The sequence below is a fragment of the Myotis daubentonii genome, chromosome 1 (genome assembly GCF_963259705.1).
Source record: "Myotis daubentonii chromosome 1, mMyoDau2.1, whole genome shotgun sequence".
NCBI classification, from domain to species: Eukaryota; Metazoa; Chordata; class Mammalia; order Chiroptera; family Vespertilionidae; genus Myotis; species Myotis daubentonii.
Window position 1 is genome coordinate 156,804,365 of NC_081840.1, and position 19,826 is coordinate 156,824,190.

Below are 19,826 nucleotides of genomic sequence, written 5' to 3' on the forward strand. Positions count from 1 at the left end.
GTCTTTGCAGCTGAGGTACACTTTTGGTGGGATCTAAGGGTAACTACAAGGTAACAATTATAATATAGGCTGCAAATAAGAGTCTCTTCATTATTTTAAAATTCTTGATAATGACAACTTTGATTGAATTTAAAATCCTTTTGCCTTAGCATAAGAAATCTCCTTTACCACTCTCCTCCTCTGTCAGTAATCTCCACTCACTGGACTTCTTTCTTCCTTGGAACCTTCACACTAGCTTTTCCCTCTGCCTAGAATGCGTTCAGTTACTAGTGAAAGAGAAGGCAGAGGTATGTTCTTAGTGTATAAATTCAATTGTGGTTTAAAATAAGTATTTTAATTTTTCATCCACCTAAGTATGAATAAAATTTCTTGAGGATGGTGAAAAATAAAAAAAGAAAATAATTGCATGTTAATAATAATCAACAACTGGTGCTCGTTTCGGCAGCACGTGTACTAAAATTGGTACAGAGAAGATCAGCATGGCTCCTGAGCAAGGATGACACACAGATTCATGAAGCGCTCTAAATTTTTGTTGGGAGACTGGGTGAAAAAGGTGAAAGGATTGAAAATTACAGATGTGTAGTTACAAAACAGTCATGGGGATGTCAAGTACAGCATAGGAAATAGAGTCAACAATTTTGTAACAGTTATGTATGGTGCCTGCTGGGTACTGGAAGTATCAGGAGGAACACTTTGTAAAGTATATGATTGCCTAACCACTATGCTGTACACTTGAAACTAATACAAAAGAATATTGAATATAAACTGATTGAAAAACATTTTAAATAAAGAATGAGCTTTAATATTAAAAACATCAACAACTGGACAATGTTTTATGATTTTACAAAATACCTTCATATAGCAGTAGTTCTCAATTAGGGGCAACATCTCCTACCCCCACTCCACCCCACCAGAGGATTTGGAATTATCTGGAGTCATTGTTGGTCACACCAGCGTGGGAGAGTGTTGCTGTAATGGGCAAAGGCTAGGAATGCTGCTAAACATCCTACAATGCACAGGACAGCCCCTACAACAAAGAATTATCTGGCTTAAATGTCAATAATGCTGAGGTTGAGATACCCTGATACAGAGGATCTCATTTAAATTTTTTCAATGATGACATGAGTCAGATATTATTAAAATTCATTTACCAATAAAAGATCCTGAGGGTCAGGGGTGATGAGTTATTCGTTCAAGATCACAAATCACAAAACCAGGCATCTCAGGCTAAATCTGTTTCTTTTCTTTGTTTGTCCCGCCTGCTCCCCCTCTTCCCTCTAGCTTAATTGAGGTATAATTGAAAAATAAAAACTGTGTATATTTAAGGTATACCAGGTGATGATTGATATATATATATATTGTGAAATGATTATCAAAGTCAAACTAATTAACACATCTATCACCTCACATAGTTATTTTCTTTTGTATTTTTGTGATGAGATCACTTAATATCCATTCTCTTAGCAAATTTCAAGTATATGATAAACATTGTTAACTATATTCACCATGCTGTACATTAGTGCTCCAGAAATTTTTCACCCTGCATAATTAAAACTTTGTATCCTCTGACCAATACCTCCTATTTCCTCTTTCCCCCATCCCCTAGCAATTGTCATATTAATCTCTGTTTCTATGAGTTTGACTGTTAAATATTTCACATGTGAATGAGATCATACAATATTTGTCTTTTTTGTATCTGGTTTATTTCAATTAGCATAACCTCCAGATTCATTCATATTGTTGCAAATGGCAGGATTTCCTTCATTTTTTATGGCTAAATGTTATTCCATTATATATATATATATATATATATATATATATATATATATATATATATATATATATACTAGAGGCCCAATGCATGAAATCATGCGTGGGGAAGGGGAAATGGGGGTCCCTCAGCCTGGCCTGCGCCATCTCGCAATCTGGGACCCCTTGCTCCAAACCGCCCACCTGCTCACTCCTTACTGCTTGGCTTGATGCTCCTTAGAGCTGCTGTGGAGGCCGGAGAGGCTCCTGCCACCGCCACTGTGCTCATCAGCCATGAACCCAGCTTCTGGCTGAGTGGCGCTCCCCCTGTGGGAGCGCACTGACCACCAGGGGGCAGCTCCTGCATTGAGTGTCTGCCCCCTAGTGGTCAGTGTGTGTCACAGTGACTGGTCGTTTAGGTGGTTCAGGGGCTGCAGGCAGTTGGCCAGCTGGCTCCACACCTGATTGGGGTGTTGGGGGTTGATTGGAGGCTGGGCTGGCCGGGTGTGGGGGGCTGATCAGGGCCAAAATTTAGTGATGAAAATATTTCTAATTTTTGAATTGATGACTGTTGTGCAGAAGATATAATGTACACTTATATAGAAGAGTTTGTATTTGAATTTTGAAAAATTAGTTTTATAATATTCATGTTGTGTTGTTTATTTAAAAAGTCCTCTGTTTCATACACCTTAAATTATGCATTCTCTGAGTTCAAAGTTCTTAGATGAAATGTTATCCTTTTAAATTAAAAATAAGTGATTACTATAGTGTTCTGGCAAAAGCAGCACAGTGCTATGGATTTATGGAATACAGAACAAAAATGTTCTTGCCAGATTGAAATAATCTGTGTTTCTTTTCATAGTGAAAAGCACTTTATGATAGGCTGTAATATTGTTCAAAGTAATAGCTGCTCCTTTCTGGGCAAGGACTGTAATTCCCACCCCATAATATCAGGTCATTGTATGTTTTCACTGTCCCCCTTTTACTCTGTCTGAAGAAAGGCAATGTCAGATAAAGGCTGCCGCAAGCGTGGGTTCTGGACATGGAGCTACGCCTGCAACAGACATAATGTGAGCTGGAAATAAACTGTTTGTTGTTGTATGCCATTGGGATTTTGAGGTTGTTTTCACTAAGCATGACCTAGCCTGCCCTGACCGTTAAATGACCTGAAATTTTCCCTAAACTGTAACTTCTGTTCTCAGGGAGACCTCCCAGCTTAAGAAATAAGATCAACTCAAAGGATAAGGTTGCTTTCCATTGCACTGAGGATGCATAAAAGAAGGAAATGAGCGTAGCCCGGACTTTGGGGAAGATAAAGCTGACTGGTTACTCACAGCAAATATGTAAGGGTGTGGTTTTGGACTTAGCCTGAGTTCAAATCCTAACTCTACCACTCACCTGCTAGGTAGCCTTAGGGAGTTACTCAATCTTTGTGAGAATCTGTTTTCCCTTCCACAAGCCTGGAATAAAAATATTTATATTAATAGGATTATGTGAAGATTAAATTATATCATATATATATAAAGCACTTTAGCATAGCATTAAGAGCTCATCACTATGGGTTTACAAGATGCAGGAACTCAGCAATGGTAGTTATTATTAACATTTGTGTATACACACAGAGAGACATTTAAATAATTTAGTCATTCAGTCTGAATGCTGACAAAACATTCACAAAATAGAGAGAAATGTGATAACTTAAATCACTCCCTAGTTAGCATAACTATGCACCATAATTTTGCTCTAATTGCAATATGGCTAGATAGTGATTTAAAATGTTTGACAATTACTAACATTTGAGAAACCAAGTTTATTCAAAACTGTTTTTGGAAAGAGAATATGTTCATAAATGTAAAATTGCTAGAGTCGTATTTAAACCAAGCCACCAAATAATTTCAGCCAACTTTTAAAAATATGCCTCTCAGTGTATGGCTCTGAATGGGGTTAACAACAGGTGAGATAAAGAAGAAATAAATCACATGTGGTTCCTATCTCAACTAGTAGTTTAAGTCTGATGATAGAAATAGGCACATGAGCCTTGGCCAGTGTGGTTCAGTGATTAGAGTGTTGGCTTGCGCACCGAAGGGCCGTAGGTTGGATTCCTGGTCAAGGGCATGTACCTGGGTTGCAGGTTTGATCCCCAGTCCTGGTCAGGGCACTTGGGGAGGCAACCAATGGATGTGTCTCTCTCACATCAATGTTTCTCTCTATCTCCCTTCCTTCCACTCTATCTAAAAATCAATGGGAGGAAAAAGGAACAGACATATGAACAACCAATTCTATTATGAGATATAATGACAGCAATGCTAAGTAACATGCTCATGTTATACCAGTTGAGTGTAACATGATGATTTGAGGTAGAGGGTATATTCGTCTGCTCTGGCTGCCATAAAAAAATACTATAGGCTAGATGGCTTAAATGAAAGACATTTATTTTCTCACAGTTCTGGAGGCTGGAAGTCCAAGATCAGAGTCCCAGCATGGTTGATTTCTGGTGAGAGCTCTCTTCCTGGCTTACAGATGGCTGCCTTCTCACTGTATCCTAACATAGCCTTTCCTTAGTGCACTCCATAAAAGAGATCGATCAAGCTCTCTGGTGTCTCTTCTTATAAGGGCACCAATCCTGTCCCTGCCTTCATGACCAAATCACCTCTAAAGGCCCACTCCAAATACCATCACATTGAGGACCAGGGCTTCAACAAATGAATTTTAGGAGGATACAACATTCTGTGCATGGCAGATGGCATAGCAAATACAAACACCAATAGGAGAGCTCAACCATCATTTTATGAAGACACATAAGCAACAGCAAGAAAAGTAACAACAACAATTCATAATGTAACATGGCTCTTCATTTATTCAACCAAGTCATCCATGCTGTGGATAAGAGTGAGAATGTGAGAGTCGGGTGCCTTGATCTTACAACCCCTAAACAAATAAACTGAGAGATACAGGTTATATCCAAACATCAGGATTAGATGGCAGGGAGTGTATGTGGGGGGTGGGTGGGTGGGTGGGCAGTTGAGGGGTGGGGACATGGGAGAGGCCTAGGACTAGCTTAGGGAAGACTTTCCTGTGATATTTAAATTGAGACCCGGAGAGTAGAAGAGTAGAAAAAATTAAATTCAAGACAGGGAAAAGCTATGTGAAGGTGATGAAACAAGGATGCACTTTGTGTCCTTGAGTGACAGAAAGAAGATCAGTGAGGCTGGAACAGGGTGAGAAAGGAAGGGGCTGAGTGAAATGGAGTAAGGTGGGAAAGGCCAGGGCAGATAGGCAAAATTTGGGACATCTGTTTAGTGATTACCAGGTGCAATGGGAAGTCATCAAAGGACTTTAGGAAAGACATAATCCAACAAATTTTTGTGTGTGTTGATCCTCACCCAAGGATATTTTTTTATTTATTTTCAGAGAGAGTGGAAGGGAGGGGGAGAGACACAGAGAAAAACATAGATATGAGAGACACATAGATTGGTTGCCTCCGGGGTCGAGCTTACAACCAAGATATGTGCCCTCGACGGGAACTAATCCCAGGACCCTTTAGTCTGCAGGCTGATGCTCTATCCACTGAGCAAAACTGGCTAAGGCTCCAACTAATGTTTTTAAGTTTGTTATGGTTACTCATAAATTTAAACATAGATTCATCACTGATCCAACAATTCTACTCCTGGATATATACCCAAAAGAATTGAAAGCAAGGACCCAAACGTATTTGTACCTGCATGTTCATAGCAGCATTATTCTCAATAGCCAAAAGATGGAAACAACCCACATATTCATCAACAGATATAAGGCTAAACAAAATGTGGTATATATGTACTGTTATTCAGCCTTACACAGAAGAAATTCTGACATATAGGTACTATAACATGGATGAACGTTGAAAACATTATGCTACAGCCACACACAAAAAGAAATGGTTACAAACAAGTACCTTTCAGTAATAACTTTAAACGTAAACGGACTAAATGCTCCAACCAAAAGACATCGAGTGGCTGAATGGATAAAAAAACATGACCCATACATTTGCTGTCTACAAGAGACCCACCTCAGAAGAAGGGACTCACACAGACTGAAAGTGAAGGGATGGAAAAATATCTTTCAGGCAAATGGAAATGAAAAAAAAGCTGGGGTAGCAATACTTATATCGGACAAAATAGACCCCAAAGTGAAGGCCATAACAAGAGATGAGGAAGGCCACTTCATAATACTAAAGGGATCTATACAACAAGAGGATATAACCCTGATAAACATACATGCACCCAATGCAGGGGCACCCAAATACATAAAAAAACTCCTGGAAGATATCAAAGGAGAGATTGACAACAATACAGTCATAGTAGAGGACTTTAATACACCACTGACATCACTGGATAAATCCTCTAGACAAACAATCAGCAAAGAAACAGCAATCCTAAATGACTCACTAGATCAGATGGACTTAATTGACATCTTCAGAACACTTCACCCCAAAGCCACAGAATATACATTTTTCTCAAGGGCTCATGGGACATATTAAAAAATAGACTACATATTGGGTCACAAACAAAGTCTCCCCACATTCAAGAAGATTGAAATCATACCAAGCATCTTCTCAGACCACGAGGGCATCATATTAGAAATAAACTACAATAAAAACAATCCAAAATACTCAAACACTTGGAAGCTGAATAGCATGTTATTAAATATTGATTGGGTTACCAATGAGATCAAAGAAGAAATTAAAAACATCCTGGAAACTAATGACATGAAAACACAACAATCCAAAACCTATGGGACACAATGAAAGCAATCCTGAGAGGGAAGTTTATAGCTCTACAGGCCTACCTCAAAAAAACAAGAAAAAATGGTAATAAATCATCTAACTCTACAACTCAAAAAATTAGAAAGAGAGCAACAAGAAAAGCCCAGAGTGAGCAGAAGGAAGGAGATAATAAAGATTAGAGCAGAAATAAATGACATAGAGACCCCCAAAACAATACATAAAATCAATGAAACCAAGAGCTGGTTCTTTGAAAGGATAAACAAGATTGATGAACCTCTGGCCAGGCTCACCAAGAAGCAAAGAGAGAGGACCCAAATAAACAAAATCAGAAATGAAAGAGGAGAAATAACAACAGATCCCACAGAAATACAAATGATTGTTAAACAATACTATGGACAACTCTACTCCAACAAATTAGACAACCTGGAGGAAATGGACATATTCCTAGAAAAATACAACATTCCAAAACTCAATCAGGAAGAATCTAAAAATCTCAACAGGCCAATAACTATGGAAGAAATTGAAGCAGTCATCAAAAAGCTTCCATCAAACAAAAGCCCAGGGCCAGACGGCTTCACAGGGGAGTTTTATCAAACATTCAAGGAAGAACTAAAACCTATCTTCCTCAGACTACTACAAAAAATCCAAGAGGAAGGAACACTTCCAAGTTCATTCTATGAAGCCAACATCACCCTAATACCAAAACCAGGTAAAGACAACACAATGAAAGAGAATTACAGGCCAATATCCCTCATGAACATAGATGCCAAAATCCTCAACAAAATCTTAGCAAATCGGATCCAGCAGTACATCAGAAAGATCATACACCATGACCAAGTAGGATTTATCCCAGGGATGCAAGGATGGTACAATATCTGCAAATCAATAAACGTGATACATCACATAAAAAATTGAAGGAAAAAAACCACATAGTCATATCAATTGATGCAGAAAAAGCATTTGACAAAATCAACACCCATTTTTGATAAAAACTCTCAGCAAGGTGGGAATAGAAGGATCATACCTCAACATAATAAAAGCCATATATGACAGGCCACAGCCAACATCATACTCATTGGACCATAACTAACACCATTTCCCCTAAGAACAGGAACAAGACAGGGATGCCCACTCTCACCACTCCTGTTCAATATAGTACTGGAAGTATTAGCCATTGCAATTAGACAAGAATAAGAAATAAAAGGCATCCAAGTTGGAAAAGAAGAAGTAAAACTGTCCTTATTTGCAGATGACATGATATTATACATAAAAAAAACTAAAGACTCCATCAAAAAACTATTAGACTTAATAAATGAATTTGGCAATGTAGCAGGATACAAAGTTAACACCAATAAATCTATGGCATTTCTATACACCAATAGTGAACTTACAGAAAGAGAGACTAAAAGAATAATCCCATTTACCATCACACCAAAAAAATTACGCTACCTAGGAATAAACTTAGCTAAGGAAGTAAAAGAACTCTACTCAGAAAACTACAAGACATTGAAAAAAGAGATAGAGGAAAACATAAACAGATGGAAGAAAATACCATGTTCTTGGATTGGTAGAATCAACATCATTAAAATGTCCATACTATCCAAAGCAATCTATAAATTCAACACACTTCCCATTAAAATACCAATGGCATATTTCACAGGCCTAGAACGAACTCTCCAAAAATTCATCTGGAATAAAAAAAGACCCCGAATAGCTGCAGCGATCTTGAGAAAGAACAAAGTAGGTGGGATCTCAATACCAGATATCAAATTGTATTACAAAGCCACTGTTCTCAAAACTGCCTGGTATTGGCACAAGAACAGACATATAGATCAATGGAATAGAATAGAGAGCCCAGAAATCGGTCCGAACCAATATACTCAATTAATATTTGACAAAGGAGGCAAGAACATACAATGGAGTCAAGATAGTCTCTTCAATAACTGGTGTTGGGAAAATTGAACGGATACATGCAAGAAAATGAAACTAGACCACCAACTTACACCATACCCCAAAACAAACTCAAAATGGATAAAGAACTTAAATGTAAGACGGGAAACCATAAAAATACTAGAAGAATCCAAAGGCAACAAAATCTCAGACATATGCCAAAGCAATTTCTTCACGGATACAGTTCCTAAGGCATTGGAAACTAAAGAGAAAATAAACAAATGGCACTACATCAAAATAAAAAGCTTCTGCACAGCAAAAGAAACCATCAACAAAACAACAAGAAAGCCCACTGCATGGGAGAACATATTTGCCAATGTTATATCTGATAAGGGTTTAATCTCCAACATTTATAAGGAACTCATACAACTTAACAAAAGGAAGATAAACAATCCAATCAAAAAATGGGCAAAGGACCTAAATAGACACCTTTCAAAGAGGACATTCAGAAAGCCAAGAGACATATGAAAACTTGCTCAAAGTCACTAATCATCTGAGAGATGCAAATCAAAACAACAATGAGATACCATCTCACACCTGTCAGAATGGCTATCATCAACAAATCGACAAATGACAAGTGCTGGAGAGGATGTGGAGAAAAAGGAACACTTGTGCACTGCTGGTGGGAATGCAGACTGGTGCAGCCACTATGGGAGACAGTATGGAGTTTCCTCAAAAAACTGAAAATGAAACTCCCATTTGACCCTGTGATCTCACTTCTAGGGATATATCCCAAGAAACCAGAAACACCAATCAGAAAGGATATGTGCACCCATATGTTCATAGCAGCACAATTCACCATAGCTAAGATCTGGAAACAGCCTAAGTGCCCATCAGTAGATGAATGGATTAGAAAACTGTGGTACATCTACACGATGGAATACTATGCCGCTGTAAAAAAGAAGGAACTCTTACCATTTGCAACGGCATGGACGGAATTGGAGAGCATTACGCTAAGTGAAATAAGCCAGTTAATGAAGGAAAAACACCACATGATCTCACTCACTCATGGATAATAAAGACCATTATAAACTTTTTTTTAAAATATATTTTATTCATTTTTTACAGAGAGGAAGGTAGAGGGATAGAGAGTTAGAAACATCGATGAGAGAGAAACATCGATCAGTTGCCTCCTGCACATCTCCTACTGGGGATGTGCCCGCAACCCTGGTACATGCCCTTGACCGGAATCGAACCCGGGACCCTTCAGTCCGCAGGCCGACGCTCTATCCACTGAGCCAAACCGGTTTCGGCAAGACCATTATAAACTTATGAACAAAAGTAGATACAGAGGCAGAGCAACATCGAACAGACTGTCAAACTACAGCGGGAAGGCCAGGGAGGATTGGGGGGCGGGTAAGAGATCAACTGAAGGACTTGTATGCATGCATATAAGCATAACCAATGGACATAAGACACTGTGGGGTAGGGGAGGCTGCGGGATTGTTAAGGGCGGGAAAAAAAGGAGACATATGTAATACTCTTTGTAATACTTTAAGCAATAAAACAATTAAAAAAAGAAAAAAGAAAAAAAGAAAACATTATGCTAAATAAATGCCAGATATAAGAGGACAAACATTGTCTGATTACACTTATGTGAGGTTTCCAGAGTAGCCAAATTCACAGAAACAGAAAGTAGAATGATGGTTATCAGTGCCTGTGGGTAGGTAGGTAGGGAGAGTGGGGTGTTATTATTATTTAATAGGTGCAGAGTTTTGGCTGGGAAAGATGACAAAGTTCTGAAGATGGATGGTGGTGGTGGTTACACAACAATGTACTTATGCTATTGAACTACTTAAAAATGGTTAAAATGGTAAATTTTTCTACATATTTTACCACAATAAAAACATTTGTTATGGTTGCTGCATAGCGAGTTGGAGGTGGGCAGCAAAATAGGGGGCAGGAGAGACCAACCCCCAGGCTCTTATGTAGCGCTGGTTAGAGAGCAGGGTGGCTTGGATCAGGTTGGAGCAGTAGAGACCAGGAGAAGTGGATGGTTTATCAATTCATTTTCAAGCTTGACTCCATTGGACTAGGTGATGTTCTAGATGAGGGTGATAGTGAGAAAGATAGGGAGGGAAGTGTCAGGGATGGCACCACCCTGGTGTCAGGTATTAGCAATGAGAGATTAAAAATACCGTATTGAGGAGAACCAAGATGGCGGCATAGGTTAACGCCGGAGTTTGCTGCTTTGAACAACTACTTCAAAAGTAAAACTAAAAGATGGAAGGGACATCACCCAGAACCACAGGAACGCTGGCTGAGTGGAAGTCCTACAACTAGGAGGAAAGAGAAATGCATACGGACACTCAGAGGAGGCGCAGTGCTGAAGTCAAATTCTGAGGTGCGGAGTGCGCGGAGCGGGCTGGCGGTGGAGGGCGTGGTTGGCGTTTTCAATCGGGAGGGAGTCGCAGACTCTGAGCTCCAGATACAGGCGAGTCTTTAGGGACCCAGACTCAAACGGGAGAAGCGGGACTGTCTGGCTTCGGTCAGAGCGAGTGCAGCTTTCTCTCCCAGCTTTGCAGCAGGTGCTGGGACTCAGAGAGGCAGAGCCCCTGGGGACAGGACTGAGAGCCGCCATAACTGCTCTCTCTGGCCCACCCTGTTGATCCTGTGTGACCCGCCCTGCCCAAGCGCTGCACAGAGGCATTTGCTGGATAGCCTCAGGCAAAGGCTAAATTAGCACCTCCCTAGAGGACAGAAGTTCTCTCACTGCTGACACAGCTGATTCTCATAGCCACTTGGCCTGGAGGTCAAACCCTCCCTGGGATTAGCTACAACAATCAAGGTTTAACTATAAGACTGCGAACAAAGACCACTAGGGGGTGCACCAAGGAAGCATAACAAAATGCGGAGACAAAGAAACAGGACAAAATTGTCAAAGGAAGATATAGAGTTCAGAACCACGCTTTTAAGGTCTCTCAAGAACTGTTTAGAAGCTGCCGATAAACTTAATGAGATCTACAAGAAAACTAATGAGACCCTCGATGTTATATTGGGGAACCAACTAGAAATTAAGCATACACGGACTGAAATAACGAATATTATACAGACTCCCGACAGCAGACCAGAGGAGCGCAAGAATCAAGTCAATGATTTGAAATGCGAGGAAGCAAAAAACATCCAACCGGAAAAGCAAAATGAAAAAAGAATCCAAAAATGCGAGGATAGTGTAAGGAGCCTCTGGGACAGCTTCAAGCGTAACAACATCAGAATTATAGGGGTGCCAGAAGATGAGAGAGAGCAAGATATTGAAAACCTATTTGAAGAAATAATGACAGAAAACTTCCCCCACCTGGTGAAAGAAATGGACTTACAGGTCCAAGAAGCGCGGAGAACCCCAAACAAAAGGAATCCAAAGAGGACCACACCAAGACACATCATCATTAAAATGCCAAGAGCAAAAGATAAAGAGAGAATCTTAAAAACAGCAAGAGAAAGAAACCAAGTTACCTACAAGGGAATACCCATATGACTGTCAGCTGATTTCTCAACAGAAACTTTGCAGGCCAGAAGGGAATGGCAAGAAATATTCAAAGTGATGAATACCAAGAACCTACAACCAAGATTACTTTATCCAGCAAAGCTATCATTCAGAATTGAAGGTCAGATAAAGAGCTTCACAGATAAGGAAAAGCTAAAGGAGTTCATCACCACCAAACCAGGATTATATGAAATGCTGAAAGGTATCCTTTAAGAAGAGGAAGAGGAAGAAAAAGGTAAAGATACAAATTATGAACAACAAATATGCATCTATCAACAAGTGAATCTAAGAATCAAGTGAATAAATAATCTGATGAACAGAATGAACTGTTGATTATAATAGAATCAGGGACATAGAAAGGGAATGGACTGACTATTCTTGGGGGGGAAAGGGGTGTGGGAGATGTGGGAAGAGACTGGACAAAAATCGTGCACCTATGGATGAGGACAGTGGGTGGGGAGTGAGGGCGGAGGGTGGGGCGGGAACTGGGAGGAGGGGAGTTATGGGGGGGAAAAAAGAGGAACAAATGTAATAATCTGAACAATAAAGATTTAATTTAAAAAAAAAAGAAGTCGAAAAAAAATAAATAAAAATACCGTATTGAAATGGCAAACACTGAAGGAGGTACATACTGCAAGTGGAGGGAGGTGAGGATTTGGGGGATTCAAATGTTCAGGTTTAGGTACACTATGTTTGAGATGACTATGAAAGAACCAAGTGCAGCTGTCAAATAGGGATTGAATATATAGGTCTGGAGCTCAGAAGGATATAACAGATAGAAACTGGGAAGTGACAGAAGGTAGATACCATTGAAAACCACAGGATCAAAAAGAAAACAACAACAACAACAAAAAAGAAAGAAAAAAAGAAAACCACAGGATCAGATAAGATTGCCTAAGCCAAGAGTGTAAACCAATGAGAAGAAAATGCAGTCCAAGAAATGCAATGAGACAATCTCTGAGGGGAGTCGCTGTGGTGTTCTGCTTCAATATGCTTGGATGGAACCAGCCCTTGACCCCCATCCCAGCCAGCTGCCGATATCTAGCCATCAGCCACCTCTTCATAGTTCCCTCGGACAGCCCCAAGGCCTCTGCCACAGCTCTAGTGCTGTGCAGCCTACTTTCCTTAGCCACCCACCACGATGACCACGTCCACCTCACAGGTGCACCAGAACTACCACCAGGACTTGGAGGCCTCCATCAACCGCCTGATCAACCTGGAGCTCTATGCTTCCTACTTCTACCTGTCCATGTCTTACTACTTTGACTGTGATGATGTGGCTTTGAAGAACATTGCCACATATTTTCATCACCAGTCTCATGAGGAGAGGGAAAATGCTGAGAAACTGATGAATTGCAGAACCAATGAGGTGGCTGAATATTCCTTCAGGATATCAAGAAACCAGCCCGGGATGACTGGGAGAACAGGCAGCATGCAATGGAGTCTGTATTACACTTGCAAAAAGGTGTGAATCAGTCGCTACTGTACTTGCACACACTGGCCACTCACAGAAATGACCCTCATTTGTGTGGCTTCATTGAGACTCATTACCTGCATGAGCAGGTGAATCCATCAAAGAATTGGGTGACTATGTAACCAACTTGGGAAGGTTGGGAGCCCCTGAAACTGGCATGACAGAGAATCTCTTTGACAAGCACACCCTGAGAGACAGTGATGAGAGCTAAGCCTCAGGCTGCCTTCCCACAGGTGCAGGGGTGACTTGCATGTTGGAGTTACCTTTACCTTTTGTATAACTTGTACCAAATCATCCATCCACTTATGGCTTTCATTTGCACCGTTCCTTCAAAAAGTAATTTGGTACAAAACAACAACAACAACAAAAAGAATGCAATGAGCCTGCATCAGATCTGATAGGTTGACCTAAAATTCCAGTGAATCAGCTTGCTTTTCTCTTTAAGAGATGTGAGCACTTGATTGAGAATTGCCAGTGCCTAGAGACAAAAGAATGGAATCAAGTGCACAGGAAAGACTCTGATGCCTGGTAGTGCCTGCCAGTCACACAGACCTCTGATTCTCTCTGGGTAACTGCGCTGGAGCCCAAGTAGGCTCTGAGTACCACATGTTACTAAATCAAATCAACTTTAGTAATTCGTCTTTGCTTGGGGTGGCTGAACATGAAAAAGAAGGAGAAAAAGGATCAACTATGATGGTGAGAAGAGAGGTATAGAGTAATTAGATCCATGATCTACCTACAAGTATAAAGTCTCTTCCTGTTCTAACCTACGTGTGTTTGAGTCCCTTCTCCCCTTTCTTGTTCAACTAGTCTGATTGAAGCTTTGATATTATAGGCAAAAGAGTGAGTTAAATCAGAAGGCAAACACTCTCATCTTTAAGTGAGATGTAATATCAATCTCATACTATAATGATCATAAGAATATCAGCTACTTTACTATCCTATATAATAAAAAGCTAATATGCAAATGGTCATCATGCCCTTGTGCCCTTGTGCCCTTGTGTCCTCGTGCCCTTGTGCCCTTGTGTCCTTGTGCCAGGGCCAGGGGACTAGAGGCTGCGCCTACTGCTTTGTGGGTCCGGTCCAGTCTGGGTCTCGAGAGATTTTGAGGCATTCGCTGGTGGGCGGGGACTTCATGCTGGGTCTCACCACACTCCCCAGACTCTGACAGGAGGGAGATTTTCATATACATTTTACTAATTTTTTTCATCTCTGACACTTCTATTATAGAGAAAAGGCAAATAGCAATATTAAAATATTTCCTCTAATTAATTTCCTTTTAATGTGCATAAATTTCGTGCACTGGGCCACTAGTGTACTTATAGTTAATGGGAATCTCTCTCTCTCTCTCTCTCTCTCTCTCTCTCTCTCTCTCTCTCTCTCTCTTCAGACTTATTTTCGAGTTTACAATTACTTTGAATTTCCTGGGCATGTATTGGTGAGGAGCTAGGTAGGAAATAATCATGATTTTTCTGAATATGTAAGAACTTTCTAACAATGAATGTTACTAAAAATTGGTCTTTTAATTGGGGAGAATTTACCACTCACAAACCTGGACTAGGAAGGGGCTATAATAATCTGTGCGGGTGTCTAAACAGGACTGGGTGTCTGCTGTTGAGAATGATGGTGGCAGGGACACTAGATGGAGAAAGAGCTGAAGGTGTTGCTGAGGTGTGGGAGGCTGTCAAAGGTGGAAAGGCTGTGAAGCCCAGGGACTTAAGCCAGGTTTTGAAGCCTGGTTTCGGTGCAGGCTGGAGGCAGAGAAGGTCCTAGCTCCTGAGTCCAAAAGAATGGAGTAGGAAGAAGAGGACCAGCACTGAGAAGACAGACAGGTGGAGGTGGAGAGCCAACAGGCTATGTAGGTGCCTGGATTACGCTAAGGGCACTGGGAGTTTAGTGATACAGGGAGGTGCCAGATACTGGGGTGCTGCATCCTGAGAGCCTCCTGGGCATAAGAAAAAGGGTGAGGCAACAGACTGTTCATATGCGGGCCCACACTGCTCTGCTTCCTGTCCAGCACTCGATCTGTGGTTAGAGTGTAGACAGGATGAACGGATCCGCCTGGAGGAGCCAAGGAAAGGTGTGTGCGCCTGCATGTTGCTTCCAGCCTTTTCACGTGGTGCTGATGGAGTCAGAAGATGAATCTGGTGGTTTGTTGGTGCCAGTCTGGTTGTTCATCAAACATAACTCTGTGACTCTGCCAGGAGCATTCTGGGGCAGAGTGACCGCAGCCTGAAATATGCAAGAGCCAAACCTCTCTGACGGGAGTCACCTGGGTTGGCCGAGTAGGCTCTCCACTCTGCTTCCATCCAGCCTGGCCCTATCAGGTCAGTGTTAGGCCCCAGGTTACCAGGGAGGAGGAGAACTGCAGCAGTGTAGTTTGCTCCTTTGAATTTTTGATAAATGAAGAACATGGGAGATGAGTCTGGCTGGTTGTTAGGCCACCGTTTGCTTTATCTCCTTGCTAAACAAGGAGGGAGACGGTGGGAGTAGGGGGTGACTTTCTTACGCATTCGTGGTAAGATTGTCTTTTCCTTCAAACAATCAAAGGACAATAAGGGCATGCCATGCCCTGAGGCCAGTCTAAGGAAAGGAAAGTGTGTTTTGATTAAAATTCGATGGTGGAAATGCTGGTCTGGAGCAAGATCAATGATTGCCATTCTCCTTTTCCTACCATGGCTGCCATCTCCCATTCCATGCGTTCGTCCCCTTGAGAGTGGTGAGATGAGTGTAGAGCAGTGATGGCGAACCTTTTGAGCTCGGCGTGTCAGCATTTTGAAAAACTCTAACTTAACTCTGAGGCCGTGTCACATATAGAAATTTTTTTATATTTGCAACCATAGTAAAACAAAGATTTATATTTTTGATATTTATTTTATATATTTAAATGCCATTTAACAAAGAAAAATCAACCAAAAAAATGAGTTCATAGGTTCACCATCACTGGTGTAGAGAGTTATGAGATGATGCCTCATTCAGGTAAAGCAGAGCGCCGCTAAATCTAAAGTCAGGCTTTAGAAATGGAACCTTGTTAGAGGGGGCTGCCTCCAAGGATCTGGGAAAACATCTAAATAGCAATGAGGAGGAAAAAGAGCCGTGAAAATGGGCAGGGACGCAAGTGCCTGTAGAGAACCTTTATGCCTCCAATCCCCTCTTTATCTTGTTCATCACCATGTGACCCTGGGAAAGTGGCAGGAGATCAAGAGTTTTGTCCCAAATAATTGAGATTCAGATCCCAGAAGTGATCTGAATAAGAGCAAAGCAGGTCATACAAGGGAAGAGTAGAGGACAGGGAGAAGATGAGGGGAGGACAGACTTGCGCAAGCTGTATAATGATATGAAGACTAATTGATAACTATGCATAAAATGGCTATATTCTTTTATTGTACAGAACCAATGGCTCTGTGAAAAAATGATTTGATTTATCTCTATGACTGCCCCAACGAATTAAAAAAAAATGATGTCCTTTTCAGATTGTGGCTAAATGAGGTTTGATAAATACACCTGACCATACTGTGAAATTGGATAGCAAGGAGAGGAATAAAAATTAGGTCCTCTTGTTGTATCCTCTGAGTATTATTTCCCCAAATGGAATTGAAATGAGGACAGGGAAGGATTTGATTAAAAAAAATAATGAGAAAAATTGAATGGAACTCTGGTGAAGAAATATGATGAAGTTGGAGCTGAAGATTACTAATACTTCACAGTGTGAAACACTGAGAACTATTTATTTTTTTAAATTTGGGTCATTGGATGATTTGCCTCAGGAAGAGTTTCTGAAAAATAAACTCACCTCTCTTCCAAAATATTTGAATATCTATCTGTTTATCCACTTATCTGGCATTTCAGGCACTGTGATACCCACTTTATATATACAATATTTACAAGAACCCCATGAGGTAAGTACTTTGTCTGTGTTCCACAAATTAAGAAATGAGATTAAAAATAGTTAACTAATTTGCCTAAGGTTAAAGAGCTAAATGCAGAATAAGATGGGCATGTCTGTCTGGTTCTAGAGAACCCTACACACTGAAACAATTTTCTAGGTTGCCTTGCAGTGGCTTGTATGTCTGCAAAACAAGCAGATAGGGAATTCATCCCAGCCAACACACGCTGACTTCACAGACACAAAGCAGTTTTTATTAAAACATTTAGTTGATGGCGTTTGATATAAGACTTTGTGCACAATGTCTCCTTACTTACCCTGAACTCTAAAAATGTCCTCAAAAAGCCCCATAAAAAGGTGTGATGTTAAAAATCATCAGCTAAGTTGATAAGAGGAAATCATTTTAGTGGCAAGACCAATGAACGGCAAATCTTAAATGGTCATTAGAAATGGAACCTCCCTAGAATTTGATTTATTCTCTCAATTCAAATATATCCACATTTCAAATCATGCCTTCCCCAGACATAACCATGCAGAAAAAAGTCAAGTGAACCCCTGTCTTAGATGCCAGTGCTTTGCCAGATATCTGAATTATAAATTGGTTCTACTTCATAGGTTAGCATGTACTCTCAGCCCTTCAAAGAATGTGGTGTTTTGGTGTTGCTGTTCAAATCAACCTGAAGGACCATAAAACATAGTGATTTCAATTTTTCTGAGGCACAATTGACATGCTTTGTCACACACAGTGCATGCTCTGTCCAATGGATATCTTGGATTGCACATCTAGCTAGTGAAAGAGTGAGGGGAATAGCAAACCCTGTATGCTTTTCAGGTGATAAAAGACTTCTTTGTTAGCAACATATATAACAACTAGAGGCCTGGTGCACAAAATTCGTGCAGGGGGTGTGTGTCCCTCAGCCCAGCCTGCACCCTCTCCAATCTGGGACCCCTCGAGGGATGTCCGACTGCCCGTTTAGGCCTCTCACAATCCAGGACTGCTAGCTCCCAACTGTTTGCCTGCCTGCCTGCCTGATTGCTCCTAACCGCTTCTGTCTGCCAGCCTGATCACCCTTAACCTCTCCCCTGCCAGCCTAATCAACGCCTAACTGCTACCCTGTTGGCCCAATTGCCCCTAACTGCCCTCCCCTACTGGCCTGGTCACCCCTAACTGCCCTCCCTTGCCAGCCTGGTCCCCCCCAACTGCCCTCCCCTGCTGGCCTGATCACCCACAACTGCCCTCCCCTGCTGGCCATCTTGTGCCCACATGGGGGTGGCCTTCTTTGACTACATGGGGGCGGCTATCTTTTGTATTGGAGTGATGGTCAATTTGCATATTAGCCTTTTATTATATAGGATTATATATGGGAGAGAACAGTGATGACATTTGAAAAGACAACTTGTGGCATGAGAATATTTTTTGAACTGTGACTCAGTGGGCATATGATTGTCAAGAAAGTCAGGAACTTGTAGAAACATTTTGATTCAATAATTTGGAGCTCTCCAGGAGTCTGGGTCACATCCTTTACCCATGTGCGAGGCCTATTGCACGCTGCTGTGGGAACAAGATAATTCAGGATTGTATAACAATGATGAAACACTCTCATAAAAGTGACGTTTACATGCATGTCTAAATATTACCACCTACCTTATTACAATTTAGTGTTGTAATTTCCTGCTATTTTTTTGTTCCTTGTAATAAACCAACATATAAATACTCTCATGTATTTTTGCTGCATCTGTTGGGAAAGAATTCTTTGTTTTATCTGAGAGAAATAACATGAATTTTAGCCAGAAACCACCCACAGAAATATACTAGTTCCCCTCCACATGTGCTTGCCTCCCTTTTTGCCACCCATACCAGAGCAGGGTTACTCATTAGTTTCTGGTACCAGACAGCTGAGCAGCCTATTACACAGTTAGCTGGAAGGTGGCGTTATCTGTGAAGAAGATTCAAATCAAGAGAAGAAATTGGGGAGAATTGAAACACACCTGAAAACCAATCATAAAGAACTGACTGGTTTCAATTTGCTTTGAAATAATGTAGCATTTCTCTCAGTGTTGGCTCATTCTGCCCAGACCTGTCACCCATTCAGGCAGCATTCCTTGAAACAGGGGCTTCCCCCAGGTGGGATGATGAAAAAACTCAGATTTGGACATGCCCAGGTAGCTGTAGAGGATGCTGTGCCCCTTGATGCAAGTCTGCCTCCATGTGGCAAGGGGGTGCTTGGGGCACTGCCTGTCATGTTAATCTTTGCCAATCACCCTCTGGCATGGCCAAGGACCGTTAGCCCCTTTCAGTTTGATGGCTTCACATATATCGTTTTTTTTTAAATCTTCACCAGAGGATATGTTTTTATTAATTTTAGAGAGAGAAAGGGGGGAGGGAAACATTGATGTGAAAGAGAAACATCAATTGGTTGCCTCCTGTGTGTGCCCCGTCCAGGGATCAAACCCATAACCTAGGTATGTACCTTGACTGGGAATCGAACCCCCAACTTTTGGTGTAGGGGACAGTTCT

General features: G+C 41.1%; 1 non-coding gene and 1 pseudogene across 1 annotated transcript; both read left to right on the forward strand.

Annotated features, from left to right (window-relative positions):
- The first annotated feature begins 429 nt into the window (after positions 1-429).
- Positions 430-531, forward strand: LOC132223950 (U6 spliceosomal RNA). Its single transcript, XR_009450563.1, has one exon. It is a non-coding gene; the product is annotated as a U6 spliceosomal RNA (small nuclear RNA).
- Positions 532-13,089: 12,558 nt separating this feature from the next.
- LOC132227004 (ferritin heavy chain-like) lies at positions 13,090-13,633 on the forward strand (annotated as a pseudogene).
- The last annotated feature ends 6,193 nt before the right edge of the window (positions 13,634-19,826 follow it).